This window comes from Homalodisca vitripennis, unplaced genomic scaffold (genome assembly GCF_021130785.1).
Source record: "Homalodisca vitripennis isolate AUS2020 unplaced genomic scaffold, UT_GWSS_2.1 ScUCBcl_6656;HRSCAF=13961, whole genome shotgun sequence".
NCBI classification, from domain to species: Eukaryota; Metazoa; Arthropoda; class Insecta; order Hemiptera; family Cicadellidae; genus Homalodisca; species Homalodisca vitripennis.
In genome coordinates this window covers 11,412-32,677 of record NW_025782764.1, presented here as the reverse complement: position 1 = coordinate 32,677, position 21,266 = coordinate 11,412, and the positions used below count along the sequence as shown (strand labels likewise).

Here is a 21,266-nt window from a genome sequence, read left to right as displayed (position 1 = left end):
GAACTTGAGACTTTAAATTTTGAAAAGAAATTTTAATCTTAAACGCAACCTTCTTCCCGAAAAATCAATACGGCAAGAGTAGGCTATCACTTTACACGACTTCTCCTCTGAGCACACAGCAAAGAATCTACTGAAAACGTGGTTGAATCCACCGGACGGATCTAGAAATCCCTCCCACCATCTAATCAACCTATCATTGGCCAATCAAAATTGAGCAAACACAATGTCTGAATTGGAATGGTACCTATCCAACCCAGACCTGTAACCTATGCTCAATACCTAGATACAAAAAGGAAGCTTCTAGCATTCCTCGAACCCGAATCGACAAGAAATTCAGCACTGCTGGAAGGATCACAATCTTACAATTCACTTATTATATTAATTCACAATTCTCTTAATTAAAATATAAAGATTCCTATAAATAATTAAATAATATAGGAAGCATCCTATATCCTCCCTACCTTCAATGCTAGAAGCAAGGCTTCTAGCAATAATAAGGACAAACTACTAACATCAATTAGCAAGGGGCTTTAGTAATAATGAGGACAAACTACTGACATCAATTCTGCCCCCATAAGAATAAAAAGCCTTAACTCCAAGAAACAAAACTTTTCAGGAAATGAGGATTACTAATTTTTTTACCTGCATTAACATTTTAGCACTTTAAAAAAAGGTTTATGCTAAAATGTTATTGATAGACCTACAAAATATTTATGTTCATGTGAAATTTCATGGAAAAATTTTTTTTAATACAAAAAGTGGAGTTGGGGCTTTTTATGTCACAGTTTGTTTGGTCTGAGGCGCACCCTTGAAAAGCCCTAACTCCTTCTACGGGAGTTAGGGCTTTTCAATCGTCAAAGTGGACTTGTTTAGTTGCTACACCTAATTGGCATAATCATATTTTTAAATGTTCCTTTAGTGTTAAAACTGCAGTTTAAGAAAACAAACCAACATGTAATGTTATTTTATTAGAATTTACTCACATAAAACAAATTGAACAAGTACAAACAAAATATTTATCAAGTAAAAGTTTATTTTTAAATTTAAAAGCTTGTTAAAAACAATATATTCCTTTAATCAATGATCAATTCTTAATTTGTAAGCTAATTAATAGAAACAAGAAACCTATCACGTTATATTTGTTGACATTAATCCAATTTAAAACAGTAAAGTTAACAAGTACATACAAATATTTCAACAATTTACAAACTTGTAAAAATAAGTTACTTAAAATGAGAAAAAGTGTTAAAATTGTAGGAGGCCTACTACTACAAAAAAACTAAATATACATTGTGTTTTCATACATGATTTAAATAAAAAGAATTAGAAGTAATCTACGCACAAACAATGTTTTTTCTGGCACAAAGTCATTAGAATAGTTTAAATTGTAGACCTATTACACAGTTAATAGATACTGGTGATAAATAAGTCCCCACTTAAAACACTTTTAAACAGTAATAATAATAATAAGATTAATTGAAAACAAAAAACACTTCTGCCATTTATAGAATTGATCACTATCTACTTTAACTTTTGGCATTAACTTTTGGAAATTAGTTTTTACTCATCACAGTCAATCAAGTCTCGTTCTCCTGACTCTGGAAGACTTGTCCAAACCCCCCGACCGTTGCATGGCATAAGGTGGACACAGTTTTCAATAATGTCTTTCTTTTTGGTTTTATTGAAACCCCGAACTTTATTTATTTTTTCTGGCATAGGAAACTTTTTGAATATACTTGGATTGAATAAAGTTCAACTCTTTTGAAGGAGATTCTTCATATTTTCATAGAGTAACAAAAGCGTAGTAGTTTTACCTCTGTCAGCAGTTACTTTCACAACATCTTTGAGATATGGCACATTTTCTCGACACTTAAGCTTTTGTTTAGAAGAAACAGTCTTTTCCATTTATACAAGTCACTTTTCACCAAGTTCTTTGATGTCCTACCTTTCCTACATTAGCTTTTTCAACACATTTAAACAAAGTCCTGGAAATCGTAGACCTTTCCACTGTGTTTCATAGCTAACTCAACTTGATGGTGGAAGGAGTCAGCAGCCATAAACGTGTGGCCTAGTTCAAAGTAGAAAACATCAATTTTATCAACGGAAATCTCAGGGCAGTAAATTTACAAGATAAACAAGGAAGGTGAACAGAGCCCAATTTTTTGTTTTGTCCCGCACAATTGTCCCAGCCAAATACAAATATGCTTGATATCCCTGAAATGATAGAAAAAGGAATAAAATGCATTTAAGATGTCTTCTTTTTTTCTTCCACTTATTGCCTCGTGCCATAAGACTGGTAGAGGCCTAGTTTTTTTGATTTGGTCCCAAAGGTACAAAAACTTTCATTGAATGCTACCATTCTTCTTGTAAAAACGACCTCCTTGAAGTTGTCACATCCTTGGCAGCATGATAACTTTTTGTAGATCAGCAACAAAAATATAAGGTATCATCAGAAGAAGACTGTTGCTTTTCATGCTCCTTGTAAAGATCTCTAGATTTCTCGGCCTTATCAAATATGAACATTTCCCCATCAGTTCATACAAACGTCACAGTCTTGAGACAATTCTTTTTGGTTGTGATCATTGTCATGTTCTTTGAACTTGAAGCATGTGCCACATTCCTCGTGGCCAAGTTTTGTAAAAGATATATGAAGCTCATTTATGACCTTTCTATATAAGTCACATGACTTTTCACATTCCATAAAATCATTATACATTCTTTGAATGGTCACGTCGTTTGGGGAGATACCGCCGATTTGGAGCATGCTCCCTTCTATAGTGAGAGATAATGGGATTGTAAACTCTCAATATGATGTTTGATAAGGAACGAGTTTAAAGGAACGAGAAGTATCAGTGTATTTTCAGGGTCTGGTAGATCATTGACATTTACGGGAACAACAGCCTCCAAAGTTGACATTTTTGGGACACATTCAAGATCTCTTGCTCTTTCTTCTGATGATGGAACCCAATAACTTGAAGTAACTTGATCTTGGGGTAGAAGGAGCTCTTCAAACTTTCACAGGTTCAAGAACTTCCAGCGAATTAATCAGGTCCAATCAGCTCATTGGGATAACGCTTCATAGTTGAAAGGAACCACAAATCCCAGTGTACTTTCAGGTTCCGATATTTCATTATCATTTAAGGATTCAAGGGCCTCCGAGGCTACCGCTTTTGGGGAACTACATTTATTTTCTTTTTCTACTTTGGATGAAGCATTGTTTAGAGGACACTTTTTTAATGCTAGGAACAACTGTATCGTTTTTTTGTATTTGGTCAGCATTGACAGCATTAAAGCACCCCTTGAGAACATTTTAGTATAACGAGTTTTATATTATTTTACCGGCCATTAAGGTATCGATTTGTAACATTTTGAGGTTAGGTTTCTGTCTGTAGCAATGTTCCATTTTTGCAAATCAAACTTTTACAATTATAACTTAAAAAATAAATTACCTGAAGTGCAGTAGAAAGAAAATCAGGCTATCTGACACAATATAATTTAAAACACTGAAAACCGAATAACTAATTATAACCAAAACACACACGTTGTTCATGACACATTAACTTGAATAGGTTGTTGAGTTACTAAGTGAGAAACAGCTGCAACAACAAAAACTCTAAGCCTAGTCATGCTGCTATGTTTGATGAAAGAAGGCCCTAATTCCAGGAAATCTCCTACTTAGTCTTATGAGAGAAGGCCCCAAGTTCCTTGATGCTCTCGGGTGGACTATGGAACCATAAGTCTAAAGGCCCTAATTGCAACTGCCCTATGCACTTAGGGTGTTTTAAACATTTAATTGTTACATAGGGCCATCTTATGTCAAAAACCACGATATTTCGGAGTTAGGACCAATATAAATTGTAGTAATAGTGACCATGGAGTTGAATTTAGGGCCTTTTTATGTCATAAAAAGACCGTATTTTATCCCAGTAAATCGAAAACAAACAAAAAAAGTCAATTTAAAAAAATTTTGGAGTTAGGGCCTTTTAACTTATGGGGGCAGAATTAGCCAGGGGGTTTAGTAATAATGAGGACAAACTACTAACATCAATTAGCAAGGGACTTTTAGATCTCACCTACCTTTTAACAGAAAGTTAAAGAAAATCTTTATACAATATTCACCTTACAAAGTTCAACCTTAAATATCCATTAAACAAAGCAGATCAAAGAACAGTTACTTCCTCTACAATATGTTTTACTTACAGTTATCTACAATATGTTTACCTAATTACCTACAATAAAAAACAAGTAAAATTCAATTAAAGCTCAGAATATGCAAATTAGTACATCATCAATAAAGGTTACATTTTAAAACACTAAGTTAATTCTCTAAACATTCTTCAATTGAAAACCATAATTTATTCTGTTTAATTTAATTACACTACGTCAAAACAATCAATATGTTAGAATGACTATAATCTTGATTACCTAACAGATTCAGCTATATATAAATCAAATATTTACATTTTAATGTTTGGTTAAGTCCAAAACTGATGAACATATGTTTACAAACAAAGTTTAAAATGTAAACAAACAAGAACGATTAATGAATCTCAACTATCTATACAATCTTCTTAACATCAATTAGAGTATTAAAATATTATTTATTGTTAAAAATCTTTGAATACTAAAACCTTAATTCTCCTAGTTTGTTTCATACCTTAAAGGCACATAAAGAATAATAACCTGTTTTGAATTTATTATCATTAAGGCAAAGGTTTAAAAGATCCTTAAAACTAATTATTTAATTATAACAAATTTACTTTAACAATCAATAAACATTACTCAGTACATAAACAATTGATTAATTTTGAAATGAATTTAAGCAAATACAATGATTCAATATACAAATGATGCAAATACAATGATGTTTTATATTTATTATCATTAAAATCAAAATTTTAAAAGATCTTTGAAAGTAATTATTTAATTATTACAAACTTTAGTTTAACAATCAATAAAATATTAGTCATTTTAATAAAATTTAAAATCAATAATACAGCAACGCCAAGCTATCTTTTTTACTTTGAATTTATTCTCAATTATTTTCATATTTTTAACCCATCAAAAGTTCACAAGTCTTTAAAATTAACAATCAATCAATCATTCAATAATTGTCTCCTTCAAGTTCTCAGTGCTAATGTTTTCAACACACACTCAAAATAAAAATCTTCATTAAACTTCAAAATAAAATAATCTTCTTCTAATATAAAATGAAACTGCTGGAAGGATCACAATCTTACAATTCACTTATTATATTAATTCACAATTCTCTTAATTAAAATATAAAGATTCCTATAAATAATTAAATAATATAGGAAGCATCCTATAATGTCTTAACAAAGTTAACATCTAGAAAAATTACTTTCCAATCGAAATTACAGGTTGAATGCAGAGCGTAGTGACTTACAAGGGTCAGTAGTTCAGACTCCTTAAATATACTAACAAACATTTCTGGTTCAAATATATGAATAAAATTGATATAGTGTATTTTCGGGAATAAACCTATTTTAAGTATTTTGTCCAGTTGAATTGTAAGACTCACACTATATCCTAAGTAGTAAGGATGTATTAGCCTTCTTAAAACTTGTTAAGCACAATACCTGGCCAAATTACGAAAATTGTACTGACAAAAACTTTCACTATTCGAAGCTCCTCGTCATATCCACATTGATCAAGTAGATCTTCAAAAATTTAATGGGGTCTAATTCCGACTTTTATTGTCCATCCTAATCGGACAATATTTTATCTTTCCAAATTTTAAAATATTTATGACAGGGTTTTGGGTTTATTTAATTTTGTTTTGGTTAATTTCTGACAATATTTAATTGACTGGAACAAAATATTCCAATTAGTTCTGGGTTAATTTAAAATTCAGTTTAAAATCATTAATACTGGCATTCTTGTTCAATTTAAAGTATATAACTCATTCTTAAAATTTGTGACAGACAGACATACAGACAACCACATAACAAAAGAAATATTTGCAACCTCCTGGCAGAAGAAAAGAAATTGTGTTAGCCTTCGGAGTGATTTAGGCTTCGTGATGCAAAAAATAAAAGGTATAATAATTTTCTTTTTATTCTTGTAATGTTTGGCAAGAAGGGATACCGTTTTACAAAAGAAAAACAATTTTATTCAAGCAAAAACTATAATGTCAAATTCAAAATGTTTGTAATGCTAAGGTACTGCGAGCGTGTCATTTAGCGCTTTCCAAGAATGGTCTTCAAGTTTCCTAGATGCGAAGATAAATGCAATTTTAGGAAGTCAGTTAGTTTAATCCACAACCCTACTCGCGCAACTTTTGTTACGAATTTAATGTTCATAATTGAGCTAAGAAACAGTTGACAAATCCTTCTCTTGAAGATCTTTATTAGTCCGTTTCACGCTATGGGTGGTGGAGAAGTAATTTATGAATATAATATAATAGATTCGTCCTGTTATGGGAAGAATATACGTAACTCCATGTGTGACTGATTCTTATGACCTGATTTGGGTAGCTACAAATGTAACGTTTATATAAAACATAAAATAAAAAAAACATTATTCTCAAAGTAAAAAATAAAGCCACACAGTATAAATAAGTCCATAAACAGTTATAAAATAACCCCTTCATACCAACGTATATTTCGTCTTTTGCATAAAAGTTCAGCTTTATATGACAGCGCAATAAAATAACAGAGCGAAGGGACTGCACTGCACAAACGTTAAGAGCCAATTTCACGGCTTTGATTCACAATTACTCTTTGATTTAAAGTAAAACAGAGGTTGGGCCTCAAAGGAAGGTTGTTATACGGCAGTTGAATTTTTCCTTTTATCTTTAATAACTTACAAGTTTAGAAAAATCTGTTTGTTAACATACTTTAGTTATTTATTTTAATGTTGTATTTGTGTTTCAGAGCCATGTAACCAGATGTAAGTAAGATGCTACAGGCAAGAATGTATTGCCCAATGCTACTCGTGTTGCTAAGCTATGTCTCGCCCTCGGACAACCTTGGTCCTTTAATCCAAGACAAGGTATTCAACACGCCCTCTAAGGCGGGGCTGGGGACCTCTCAACATTCTGGCTTCCCTGGACAGCACGGGGCCAATGACCGGATAAATCGGTGGATGCTACAAGAAACATCCACACTTCCAAGTCTAGAGGAGCAGAAGATAAGTTTTGAATATTTCCTGAACCAGCTGGAAGACAGTACAGATTTATATTCTAATAAAGTGAATAAAATCAGTACAAAACGACGAAACAACTTTTAGACCAAGTCAATATGAGGAGAAGTCAAAAGAAAACAACAACTATAAAGTTGATCATTTGAATTTTCCGGACTTTCCGAGTACTCGTAGAAAACCCACGTTTGAGAACTCGGAAAACTCAAATAAAAACGGAAAACTTCCTGAGACAGTTAGCAGCCGATCATTAAACAGTTTGTTTGAGCCGAGTGTTGTAAGAAACGGTCGCTCCTCAATTAGTTCACAGTCATCCTTATTATTAATAAATTCGTTAAAACGCATCGCCAGAGAGACAGTCGAGGCACCGACAAGAGAAGAGTTAAATTGCCAAAGTACACAAAATCATGAAAGGCTTGGAACATTAAAATCAGATGATAATTTATTCATATCTTCACTTAGACACACTTTTTATTCCCACGTCCCATTTACGTAGCTCAATGGACGCTAATCCAAATAAGAAATCGTTACAACCTCTTGTAATAGAAGAAAAAGAACCGATACAGAATAAAGATGTCCTTGAAAGCTCATCAAGTACGAAGAGAATTGATCTTTTTAAAAATTTCAAAGTATGTTCAATTTCTGACCTTGAAGAATCACCCGAGTTCTCATCCTCTCCAGTAGACAACATGATTCAGAAAGACTTCCTCCGGAGAGGAAAACGGGAGGCGACCAAGGTCAACTTTAAACCGTCAACGCCGGACCCTGTCAGCTTCCTTCCGGACTGGGCAGAATTCGCTGCTGACTCAGGCTCCGTGAAGGGTGGCTGGCCGGTACGGCGGGTCTGTGAGTTGCCCGGGGAGCTTCTTCTCGGCGGACTGGTCATGGTGCATGAGCGTTCAGACACTGTCACCTGTGGTCCAGTCATGCCCCAAGGAGGCATTCAGGTACATGTCGATTTCTTCTCTTTCTCTCTGATTAGGTTTTAGTTTTTAAAAGAACCAAAAGATAAATAGGCAACATTAGGTTTTTTATAGCTGCCCTAACTTGTATTCCAAAGACTCTATCAGAATCTCTCGCATTTAACACCATCAAGGGTACCATGAAGTGTTCAATATATCCAAGATGATCAATAGAGGTATTTTGGGGTTCAGACACTTTCACCTGTGGTCCACTTATGCCCCAAGGAGGCATTCAGGTGCATGTCGATTGGTTCTCTTTCTCTCTCTGTTTAAGTTTGAATTTTAAAAAGAGTCAAGAGAAAAATAGGCAACCTTAGGGTTTTTCCTAGCTATCTGAATTTGTATTCCAAAGATTCAAACAACAAGGGTATCATGAGTTGTAATATATCCAATATGTTCAATAGAGATATTTTGGGGTTCAGAAATTGTCACCTGTGGGCTCATCATGCCCCTACGAAGTATTCAGGCACATGTCGATAGTTTCACTTTCTCTCTAAGTTTTAATTTTTTAAAGAATCAAGGGATAAACTGGCATCCTTAAGTTTTTTCTAGCTGTATTCCAACTACGTGTATTCCAAAGACCCAACAGGGTACCATGAAGTGTAATATATCCAAAATGTTCAATAGAGATATTTTGGGGTTCAGACACTGTCACCTGTGGTCCAGTCATGCCCCAAGCAGGCATTCAGGTACATGTCGATTTGTTCTCTTTCTGTCTGATTAAGTTTCAGTTTCTAAAAGAACCAAGAGATAAATAGGCAACCTTAGGTTTTTCCTAGCTATCTGAATTAGTATTTGAATGATTCAAACAACAAGTGTATCATGAAGTGTAATATACCCAAGATGTTCAATAAAGATACGAGTATTTTGGGGATCAGTCACTGTCACCTGTGGGCCAGTCATGCCCCAAGGAGGCATTCAGTTACATGTTGATTGTTTTCTCTCTTTCCATCTCTGATTGAGTTTTGTTTTTAAAGAATCAAGATGAAAATTGGTAACCTTAGGTTTAATTTAGCGTACGTACTGTACGCATTCCAAAGTCTCTACCAGAAGCTTTTCAGATTAATTCCAACAAAGATATTATGAAATATAATCTTTCCATGAGGTTCAATTAAAATTTTTCCAAATTCTTGATTTTCCTAATAGCAAATGCAGAAAACGTATACAATTTAATGGTAAAATTTGTACTAAAACCCAAAGTTGATATTGAACTTCTATGGTACATTTATGGAATATTGCAATGAATATGAATAACTAATATTTGAATCATTCATTCCGATTATAAGTACATAGTTTAATGTTGTCCAGTAATATGTTTTTGCCAGTGTGTCGTATACTAAATTTTCAGCAGTATTGTTGGTATTAAGGCCATTTGGCTGTCCATGTCGTATTTTCCTTCACGGTATGAAATAGGCCTCAAACCTTTGAAGAGTCGTTTGTTGGGGTAGCTCACAATGTCGCAAATATTTCCTTTATACGTTCGCCTATGTTTTAAGATAAGATTATCAACTTGCATTTCTCCTGATTCCCCAGTATCCAGGCCAAATTCCCTCCGAAGTCAGTGAAAGCGATTTTCCACAGAGATCACCCATTAGGTTTTCAAATCAAATGATTCCGAGGGTGGTAGATTGAGCCTGAACCCATCATTCGGAACCTTATTTGCAAGGTTGAACTACTTATTTTTGTTAGTTTCGTCCACTACTACTACTATATCATTGGGCATCTGGATTGTTTCTTGATAAATTTAAATATTTTACACACTTTTGTCAATATACATAGTTTCTTTCAACAATATTGCCACCAACATGTGTTGTTGTTGTTAATTTTAAGTACTGTATATATATATATATATAATTAAATTTGTGTAAATGGCAATAGCCGAATTTAATTTCAATAAACATTGAATCACAAAAAGTACTTGCTCCGCCGTGACTCGAATCCGGATCTCTCACTTGCCGGGTGAATCTGCTACCATTACACCACAGAAGCCCTTACTTTTTACGATTTAGTTATTTTATGTTTGGCCGTATCTGTCACATATGCATTTAAATACCCAAACTAACCTATGACCGGAAGACCCACCACATACCTGTTAAAACTACTTTTATTTACATTAATTAAATTTGTATATATTTAACTAGTAGATATAAATATTTTTATGTACACGGAACCCTATTCTACATTTAATAGTTTTAGAATCTATAAAAAAAAAACAGCTGTTCCCTTAAATTGCTCTAGGAACTCAGACTACAGAACAATAACTACTATGGATAGATTGTTAGTTACAGTATTGTTATAAATGACTTGTTTAAAGTTTGCAACAAAAGTACTGATTGTAGGCGCTGGAAACGATGCTATATACTCTTGACGTGATCAACAGTCGACACCAACTCCCCTTCACCTTGGGAGCGCACATTCCTGGACGATTGTGACAAGGACACGTATGGTTTGGAGATGGCCGTCGGCTTTATCAAAGGTCAGCTCCCTGCAGGATAATAAAGAATTGAGAGTTTGCATTTTTTAAATAGTCAGAACAGAACATTCATTATGCGATTTAATCATAAAACGCAATCATTATGGTTATAAAATAGACGTCAGCATTGTAAACGGATATTGTTGCGATGCTGGTAAAATACAGCTGACGATAAACAGCGCCATAGCCGAGGAGATAGTTATGGATGTTATAGCCCTTCAATAGATCTCTTATGGAAAACCTTGAGAATGCAAGAAATGTGATAAAAGTCTAAAAAGTATCCTACATAACTAATCCTCACTGTAAGTAATAAAACAGTTCCAACCGGCTAATGTATCTTTGAAATAACTCACATTCATGTCCAGACATATTGTAGTCTGTATTCATAATGTAGTTTTAATAATCAATGTTTTATTTTTATAAAGTAATAAAATAATATGGTTTTAAGTGATTTTTTACTGAAGCAAGGTCGAAACACTGTAGAATATTAAAAAAAATTAAACCTAGTTGTAGCCACGTGTTGGGTTAGTTATCCACCTGAGGATGGGGTCAAATTACAGATCTTGAAACGTAGTGTACTGATCTGTTATATCACCGAACTATGGATAAGTCAAAACTTAAGTCAAAAAGGTTAACGATATTACAAATATGTATTTATAACTTGTAGCAATGGTGATTTTGATTATCTGGGCCGTATTAACGAATTATTCGTCCGTGCATACCAAAATTATAATTATTTTCGTACTGTACAGCCACGAGATGAAAATTAATTAATAAATTTGCCCAAAAAACGCGATGTTATAACTAAAATAACTCGGAGTATTGCGCTCTTACTCCTCCCACGAGAGCAGCTGGGCAAGCACTTTATGTACATGGCTCTGAATTTCCATAACACTTCAAGTAAATGAGGCAACACGTTTTTGTAACCAAAATATATTTCATTTTTCAGCACACAAACGTCCATAGCCTTTCAGACGACGTTGACGGCTATTAACGACTTACCATTAATAAAGCAAAGTCTCAGGTGGGATCTTGGAATATCTTGGAGAGAAAATATTCAGATTTATTATGCAAGGACGTTTAAGTATAAGTGTGTGGAAAACTTGAATTTAAGAACAAGTCCATGATTTGTATTTTAGGTTATGCTTGTGCAACAGATTTTTGGTTGGAAAAGTATTTTATAGTTTTTAATTCCTAAAGCCCCGTGAGTAACTTCTCTTAAGGACAGAACAAGCAGGACAGACTATTTTAAAAAGTCCAGGAGGAATCACAGGCCAATAAATTAGAAAATTTAAGTAATATTGTCAACAAATCCAAATAATAATAGTTGAAGACAAAAAAACGAGAAATTTCTATCGTGAGTACATAAGTTATAGTATTGTGTAATTAAATGTCTTTTATTGATTTTAAACAAGAAAATTAATGTTTTTAACTATTTAAAAAGAATAAAAGTATTTTTTGTACATTTTACTTAGGAAAATTTAAATAAAAACCACAACATTCCTTCAGCCATCTGACATATTCATACTGAAAATTTCAAATTTTATCTTCAGCAGTTTTCATTTAGGCCTCATTATAAGATGTCCAAAAATTCTGCTCAAATTACCACCACACCTCGTTGAATATTAAATTTTGATCTCTTTAGAATTTAAATTTTAATGTTAAAAAGATGATTACACTCAATATCTGTGAAAAACTATCCCAATTGAAAACCAATAGCATCATTTTAAAGGTAGCAGTAGTAAACTAGGTATTAAACTTGCGTAGTCACTTGAATTTCATCATCCGATTAATACTCATATGATAACAATTAAGAGTCAATACACTCAATAAAAAAAATTGTATATGCACCCTGCACATTGAATAGATGCATTATGTATGCCTCTAGGTTAGCTCACGTGTGAGACAATATCGGGCTGTTATCCATATAAACATCCAGCATACATCCTCCACAGCAGTAAAACTGGATGTCGTATACTCATGTTATGGTTACGGGACTTGTACATCATCCACGTCTTCTCTATCATTTATCCAGCTTCCCCATTACCGGAAGTAATATATTTTTCGTTCTCTTGAAATGTTATTATTTATTTAATTTTTAATAGTACCCCTTTGATAAACTTTAAAAGCCCAGCTTTTGCATCACCGATTTTGAGATATGAGAGATATGAGTTTTTTACACACATGGCCTTACAGATACTAAGTAAATCGAATTATTATATGTTCATAAGTTATAGGATAAGTTCATGTGAACTTTTTCACTTATTTGTGTCTACTGTCACAACCTCACACGATAAACCTAAATATCTATTTCTAAAGTACATGCGTAATTACTCTGTAACACTAACGGTAGTCCATGTTATTGAATTAATTTGATCATTTTCATTCAATATTGAGTAGGACAGCCCATGTCAATGTGATTTATTAAAGTGAAGAGATATTCTATAATCAAGTACCGTTTTAGCAACAATTGGAGAAAAGGACAAACAGTACCAGTTATTTATTACGTAATTAATTGGAACGTACGGTTAATTTCTACAATAGGTCATTAATATGTGTATTTGTATTTAAGGTTAGTTTGTGTAAAGGAAGTCTTGCCCTGCATTTGTCTAGTGTAAGGGTCGGTAAAATGTGTTACAGAAGGAAATTTTAAATTATTGTTTTGCCAATGAAGAGGGCAACTAAAGATATTTTATATTAGAGTCTCATAGATTATCTTACAGTTCTTTGGCCAAATTTAGTGCTTTCTAATGTTTCTGAGTTCATATCATAAAACCTTTAGAACTGCTTGAAAAATGACTATAGTAGTTTTTAAAGTAAGTAAGTACTTTTTTTAAGGGGTTCAATGTTGATGTGCAGATTTTCACTTACTAAATACTTATTATTAAATTTGATATTTAACGGTTAATAAACACTTCGGTTTGGTTTATTCCTCACTTTTAAATACTAAAAATAAGTTGAAACGTTATCTATCTTTATTCCATAGTGTATTACGAGTATGATGATTTCCCCTGACATACAAGTATATTCTAAATCCAAATCCAATTTCACCTTGGATATTGAGGTGGTGCAATTCGAACGAAATCCAATCGTGACGTGTCAGTTGCGGATTTCTCCAGACATAATAAGGCGCGTAGGAGGTATTGGAGCAGTGATTTATTTAGATTAATAGGATTTTCTTCTTTCAACGTAGATTCCTTGCAGATATTCCTGAATCAAAATACACAGGATAAAAGTATTTACATTGTCAGTAAAATATCATCGACACTTTAAAAAACCCATATAAAAAGACCGATTTTGACAAATACTATAGGTTAATTTATAAAATTCTTCTAGGAAATATTTCATAAAATATTTCAAGATTTATAAATATATTGAAAATTAGAAATTAAATTACGACTATGATGTCGGGATTTAGATTTCTAAGGTCAGTAATAATCCCGATACTTAGCATTTTGATTGTATTATTGCTTTATACCTCATTAAAGAGGCAAATCCAACATCCCAAAAAGATGTTTACGATGAAATTTTAAATGAATATGTCGGAAAATAAGAATATACCAATCTGAGGTTTCAGTACACTTTGATAAAACTACTAGTAAAAGGCAGTTAAAAATGGTTGTAATTTCAATAATTGTTATATGAGTTGAATTTGAACGAAAGAATTTTCAATGACAATAGAAATAACTTAGCAGGTACTTTCTTTCATCAATGATTCTGGTCTATATGTTCAGGTTCCATCAGTAACATAGACGACGCAGAATATCACTGTAACAAGACTCAGGTGCGGAAGGTGATCTCTGGTGTGGTGGGAGCAGCGTCCAGTGTCACCTCCATCCAGGTGGCCAACCTGTTGCGGCTCTTCAAGATTCCGCAGGTAAGATTCTTCATGCTCAGGTTCTATCAGTAACACAGACGACGACGCCGAATACCACTTTAACAAGACTCATGTGCGAAAAGGTGATCTCTGGTGTGGTGGGAGCAGCGTCCAGTGTCACCTCCATCCAGGTGGCTAACTTACTGCGTCTCTTCAATATTCCTCAGGTAAAAATTCTTCATGCTCAGATTCCATTTGTAACATAGACGACGCCAAGTATCACTGTAACGAGATTCCTTCTTAAGACAATTCATACAATCGTTGAATTTTTGAAAGAACGATTTATCGTATTAAGAAAGTGAGTTCTCATCTAAATATAAAAAATTAACTAATATGAAATTGAAGCAAAACCTATATTGTACAAAATATCATCCAACATACTTAAATACTTTACGAATAAAATAATTAACGAACTTTTTATGTCAATACGAGTGTAATAACATTGCACTTGCAGCGTGTAAATAAACTATATTTTTGTACACTATACTACAAAACTTCTACTACAATTGGAATCACAGAGGGTAGGAAATCCCGAAAATTACAAAGCCTGACTAATTACTCATACGTTTATGTAAGCAATCATCAAATATCGACAACGTGAAATAGTAGTTGACAATGTTTCAGAAAGCCACCAATTTCTCGGCAAAGGAACAACGAACGTTGTAACTATTTGATTTATATACTCCTATGGGAAAAAACTATTTCAGCTTCCTAGGCTCTCCTTAACTTGTGATATTTTGTTGGAGAGTGCCAAACTCTCTAATTCTTCCCTCCAACAGCTGGTTACCTTAGGTTAATTACATCACACATTCTGGGGGCTATAGACACGATTGCTATCACTATTGGAAAACACTATAAGTCATAGTCAAAAGTGGAAGACTGCTTCTTTATTCAGTACTGTTCACACAGACAGGTATATATCATCCAGAATTCCACTGGAGGATAGAAACCGTTTATCAAACGTAAATTGTTGACGTATCGCTGCTCGTGAATTGTTTATACAACAGATCCTAAGGAAGGACACAATAGGGTCAAAACCATTAATCTTCATACGTATTGTGAATGTCGGTAAACAATACAGGGTTTTTATGATATAACAGACAGATTAAAGAAAAAAGTTGTCATGTTTGAGAAATATGAAATAATTTGTTTGTGACTACATTTATGAAAAATTGAACAATTTTGCGGAGAATTTATTGTTCATCTCTATGGATACCAGATAATCCTCCACATAATATTAACGGTTATAGCTGCAGCCAAGCTTATTTGTGTTAAATTTACAGTACAACTCTCACATGGGTGTGCTTGCACTTGCTCCATGATAATTCCCTGTGATAATGTTTCCATTACTTTGCTTTCCTCTTTGATGTATAATAGAACATGCATTGATGTTATATTATCATCAATGGCTTTCCTAATTAAATTTTAACTTGAGAAAGCAAATCACATCCATAACACTTGTGATTTTAATGCACTCATTCAATTCCTAAGAACATACTATTTAGGAAAGTTGGGGGTATGTCAGGGAACTATCCTGAATCTTTTTTTATTTCTCCAGGAGCAACGTTCACGCCCTCTAAAAATATAACACAGACCTGTAGGGGGTATCAAATAAGGTGTTGATACCACTGTTAAAGACGGAGTCAAAAATATTTGTCTGACATGATAAGTAAAATTTATGTTTTACATAAAGTAAGTAGTGGTAGTTTGCGTATGCGAACGGAGGTTACAGCAGATTGCACAAAAGTAGGACCGATGATATTTAATGCGGCGTTGCCCAAATCGCTCCCGATCACCAGCTGTTTCCGATATGGCGTGGCTATGGTCGTAGTGTACAGTCTGAGTTAAGGTAATAGCTGTATGTATTTATTTATTCCAACAGATTTAAACGCGAATCAGTAATTTGCCGTACCTTTAAAACTGGGAACACTGTTGCGCCGGTGGGTAGAGGGGGGATTCAGTTGCACAAGCAACCATCGGACTACTTTCGTACGGCTTGCTGTAGTTGGCCTTATATTGGAAATAAATTATACACAATTGACTTGTGAACACTTTCTTACTATTATTGATAGACTATTACCAAAATGTCAAAGGTTCTGTAAAAGGCACTCATCGCCTTTGTCTAGAAGTTTACTTCCTTCTCATTTTTTTATCAAGAGAGTCTAATTCTAAAAAGAAGTCAAAAAAGTGTAGTCTAATAATACTAAAAATTAAATATATTGTGAACAATATGGCAATATTTATAACGCATCAGTCAGATTTGTTGATTAATGTGGTTGTATCCAAGTAAACATTTTGTCTGTAATCTGATCTTTGATGTAGAGTAACTAGTTTGCCAAGTTACACTGGACAGTGATTTACAGGCTAGTTCCCTTGTTAGTTGTCCCTGCCATCCTGAAGACAAGGGTATATTGTGTCATTTACATTATTATTATTTTACATTATCTATAACCCTGAATTTCGGATTGACAAATAACAATAATATTATCGGAATTTAATAAAAATGAAAAGCTTCACAACAAAATATATTATTATTGGAGTGATTGATTTTAAATTTATTAAAAAACAATACCTTAATAATTACTGAAAACAAATACGTTAATGCTACTAAGCCATTCATAATAATGTTTGCTAAAAGTAATAACTCACGAACTATAACTTTATTCGATATGTTTTATACTTTTTAGAAGCTTTTCTCAATTTTTAGATATTAATAATAAGTAAATACCCATCGTTAATTGAAACTATTATTAGAACTATTGTTTTGAAAATAGTAAATATTTTAGATTTATTCGATGCATTTCAGGAATTAATTAGTTTTTTTAAATATTTACATTATATTGTAAAACACACATATCGTTTTATTTGTTATCTTGATAAAGTGAAAACCTCTTATCTTATCTTATTCTTATCTTATCTAGTTACTCTGTTCATATCTAGATACTCTGATTTTATCTACTTACTCTGATCTTATCTAGTTATTTTGATCTGATCTAGTTACTCTGATCTTATCTAGTTACTCTGATATTATCTAGTTACTTTGATCTTATCTAGTTACTCTGATCGTATCCAGTTACTCTGATATTATCTAGTTACTCTGATCTTATCTAGTTACTCTGACCTTATCTAGTTACTATGTTCTTATCTAGTTACTCTGATCTTATCTAGTTACTCTTATCTTATATTACTATTTCACTGTAAAGTTAGTGATTAAGAATAAAAACGTCCAGCTTTAGTTTCTATTACCACTTTTGTAAAGTCTTTATTTTTGTCAGTAATTTTGTAATTGTTTAATAATTTATGAAGATACTCTGATCTTATCTAGTTACTCTCATCTTATCTAGTTACTCTGATCTTATCCAGTTTACTCTCATATTATCTAGTTACTCTGGATCTTATCTAGTTACTTTGATCTTATCCAGTTACTCTGATCTTATCTAGTTACTCTGATCGTATCCAGTTACTCTGATCTTATCTAATTACTCTGACCTTTTCCAGTTACTCTGATCCTATCCAGTTACTCTGATCTTATCTAGTTACTCTGATCTTATCTAGTTACTCTGATCTTATCTAGTTACTCTGATCGAATCCAGTTACTCTGATCTTATCTAGTTTACTTTGATCTTTTCCAGTTACTCTGATCTTATCCAGTTACTCTGATCTTATCTAGTTACTCTGATCTTATCTAGTTACTCTGATCTTATCTAGTTACTCTTGTCTTATCTTACTATTTCAATGTCAAGTTAGTGATTAAGAATAAAACATCCAGCTTTAGTTTTCTATTACCACTTTTGTAAAGTGTTTATTTTTGTCAGTAATTCTGTATTTGTTTAATACTTTATGAAGGTAATAGTCAATGTACTCCTAAATTATATAAGGACAACGGTTAGTTTGAAAGTTATAGAAAAGGAACATTTTTCTTTACAATATATAGAATAAAAATGCACTGAAAAAAGTTGTATTATATAATACTGTTACATTACAGATTATATATAAAAACATTATTTTATTGATAATAATACTTGTCAAAATTTTATTATATACGAGAATATGGCGGCAAAACGAAGAAAGGTTAGCGTAACCAAAGAGAAGCAAATTTCGGTATAAAGTAAAACGCAATACTAATTTACATTTGTAAGTTTTCTTCACATCACTTTTTTTCTCTAATATCAATAATTTCTAATAATCAATGTGTTTATGAATTAGAACAATATGTTTTAATTTAAATCCAACGAAGCCCAACACAAACAGTCATAAACAACAATGGGTAAACCAAATTAAATTTCAGACAACAATACCGTTTATTAGTATTGGATGTAAAAAAATAAATTATGAACTATTTTTGAAAACCTCCTCGACTATGTCGTGTTGAATATTGCAGGTTTCCTACTGGTCCACGAGTCCAGAGCTGAGCAAACAAGCAAAGGTTTCGAGTACTTCTCCCGCACCATACCCTCGGACCATCACCAGGCCCAGGCGATGGTGGAGCTGGTGAAGAGGCTGGGCTGGAGTTACGTCAGCATCATATACGAGGAGTCAAAACTACGGGATCAAGGCAAGGGATAATCGTCTATTTCAATTACAGATTTGTTTTTGCAAAGGAATTTTGTCGAGTTCAGAAGTTTTAATGTAATGTTTTTGTTCATTGATCTCCACAGGCATTTGAAGAATTAGAACAGTTGTTGGCGAAAGCAGGTGTTTGCATTGCTGTGAAGGAGAAGCTCGCAAAGGGACTCCGGGGGGTAGCGGAAGATAGAGCATTACGATAACGTTGTACTCAAGTTGCAGGACAAAGCCGAGGGCAAGAGGTAAGAATGTTTGGGCGCTTGTCAAACAAGAGGTGATCTTGCTTTTTGCTTATCAAAACAGACGAGAAACTTGTTTATTGCTTATCTTAGAGCTAATGAAATACCCTTTTGATGTTGGGTTAAATTCATCGACGTGAAGAATCAAAAATGTTTTTGTTTCCCAGGTGCAATAGTGTTCGCGTTCTATGACCAAAGAGGTGGCAGGACTGATGGCGTGCTGTGAGAAGATGTAAACGCCACCGGAAGTTTCTCCTGGATAGGAAGTGACGGTTGGAGTGCGAGATCCTTGGTGTCGGAGGGGGAGTGAGCCCGAGGGTGGGAAGGAACTTTGTCAGTGCAACCTCAAGCCAATCCCGTCACAGGCTTTTGACCAATACTTTCTCAATCTTACCGTGGAAAATAATCGACGGAATCCTTGGTTTGTTGGTATGAATAGTTTCTGAAAGTCTTTCCTGGAAGTGGATACTTTTTTCTTAATAGACATGTAAAGAATATAGGGAGAAAGTTGTTCATCACAATGTAATCCAAGTTTTTAATGAAAATTCTCTGATTGCTTTATTTTTTTTTACCATGTACAGATCTTCCTATGTTTAAAATAATGTTACAAACTAAATTCTCCTGCAATCCTAAATCAATATAATTTAGCATTATAACTATTTGGTTTAATTTATAATTATAACAAAACTAAAAGCGTACACATATTTTAATTTTGGTAAAACTAAAGATGTTTTTTGATCTGAATTATAAATCTCAGGAAGTGTGGTTTGGCCAAAAATATTTTTCAAACGTAAGTATCGCAATACTTGAGTTAAGATTAAAACAAAAACTCTATTACTATTTCATAAAACAGTATAACACTTTATCATAGTTATATATGATCGTAAACAATATGGGAAGTATCTCAATTTAAAGATTTTATTTAGTACACACCTAAACGAGTTTGTTTTCTTCTCTTAAATAATAAACCTTTTGATTATTCAAGTTATATAAAATTAAACAATACATAAAAAATTATTTTCTACAAGCTAATATAAGTATTGAAGGTATTAAGTTTTTATTATATGTTATATCTCTAATATTAGGATAAGCACATTATATTACAAATATAAAGAAGGATGTAAAAGTGTAAACGTTATAATTTCTTGTGGAGCTAAGATAAAGATTGCTGCCAATAAAGCAGGCTGTTAAAATATTAATAAATTATAATTCACTGGAAAGCACACTTCTCAGAAGTTTCATACAATGATGAATCGTAATAATATAAGCTCTACAAAATTGGTGACAGTACAGTTTGGTATAATTTATCAATCCTAATGTCAATAAAAAATCGAAAACCACCACAAATTGGTTTTCTTCCACAGAGTTTTGGGAAGACCACTTCCAGTGTCGCTACCCTGGCAGCCCGGCCACCCCCTACAACCAGCGGTTACTCCCGCAACTGTGGCCCCCAGGACCGCCTCACGAGAGATAACACAGCGTTCGAGAATCAGTTGCAGTTTGTAAGCGATGCCGTGATGTCGTTGGCTGTAGCACTGGGGGACATGCACGCGGCTCTGTGTAAGACTGGACCTCTATGTGCCGCCATGACACCACGTCCGAGGTCCCGATCTACTCAGGTTCCTTCGCCGAGTCAACTTCAAGGGTAAATACAAAGATACATTAACACTCTCAGCCCCACGTGAAGATTCACAGTAAACTTATCTATACTTGTTATAAAGTAATATAGACGTCTGGGACTGGCAGGTAATAAATTGTATGACGAACGATATTTGTAGTAAATGTAGAATTAGAAGAAGAAGAAGAAGAAACACAATAGAAGAAGAAGAAATAGAAGAAGAAGGAAAAATAGAAGAAGAAAAAGAAATAGAAGAAGAAATAGAAGAAGGAATAGAAGAAGAAATAGAAGAAGAAGAAATAGAAGAAAAATAAGAAAATAGAAGAACAAGAAGATAAAGAAGATGAAGAAGAAGAATATTTAGATTAGA

General features: G+C 33.3%; 1 pseudogene; it reads left to right on the top strand.

Annotated features, from left to right (window-relative positions):
- The first annotated feature begins 7,801 nt into the window (after positions 1-7,801).
- Positions 7,802-20,923, top strand: LOC124373888 (annotated as a pseudogene).
- Positions 20,924-21,266: the final 343 nt, after the last annotated feature.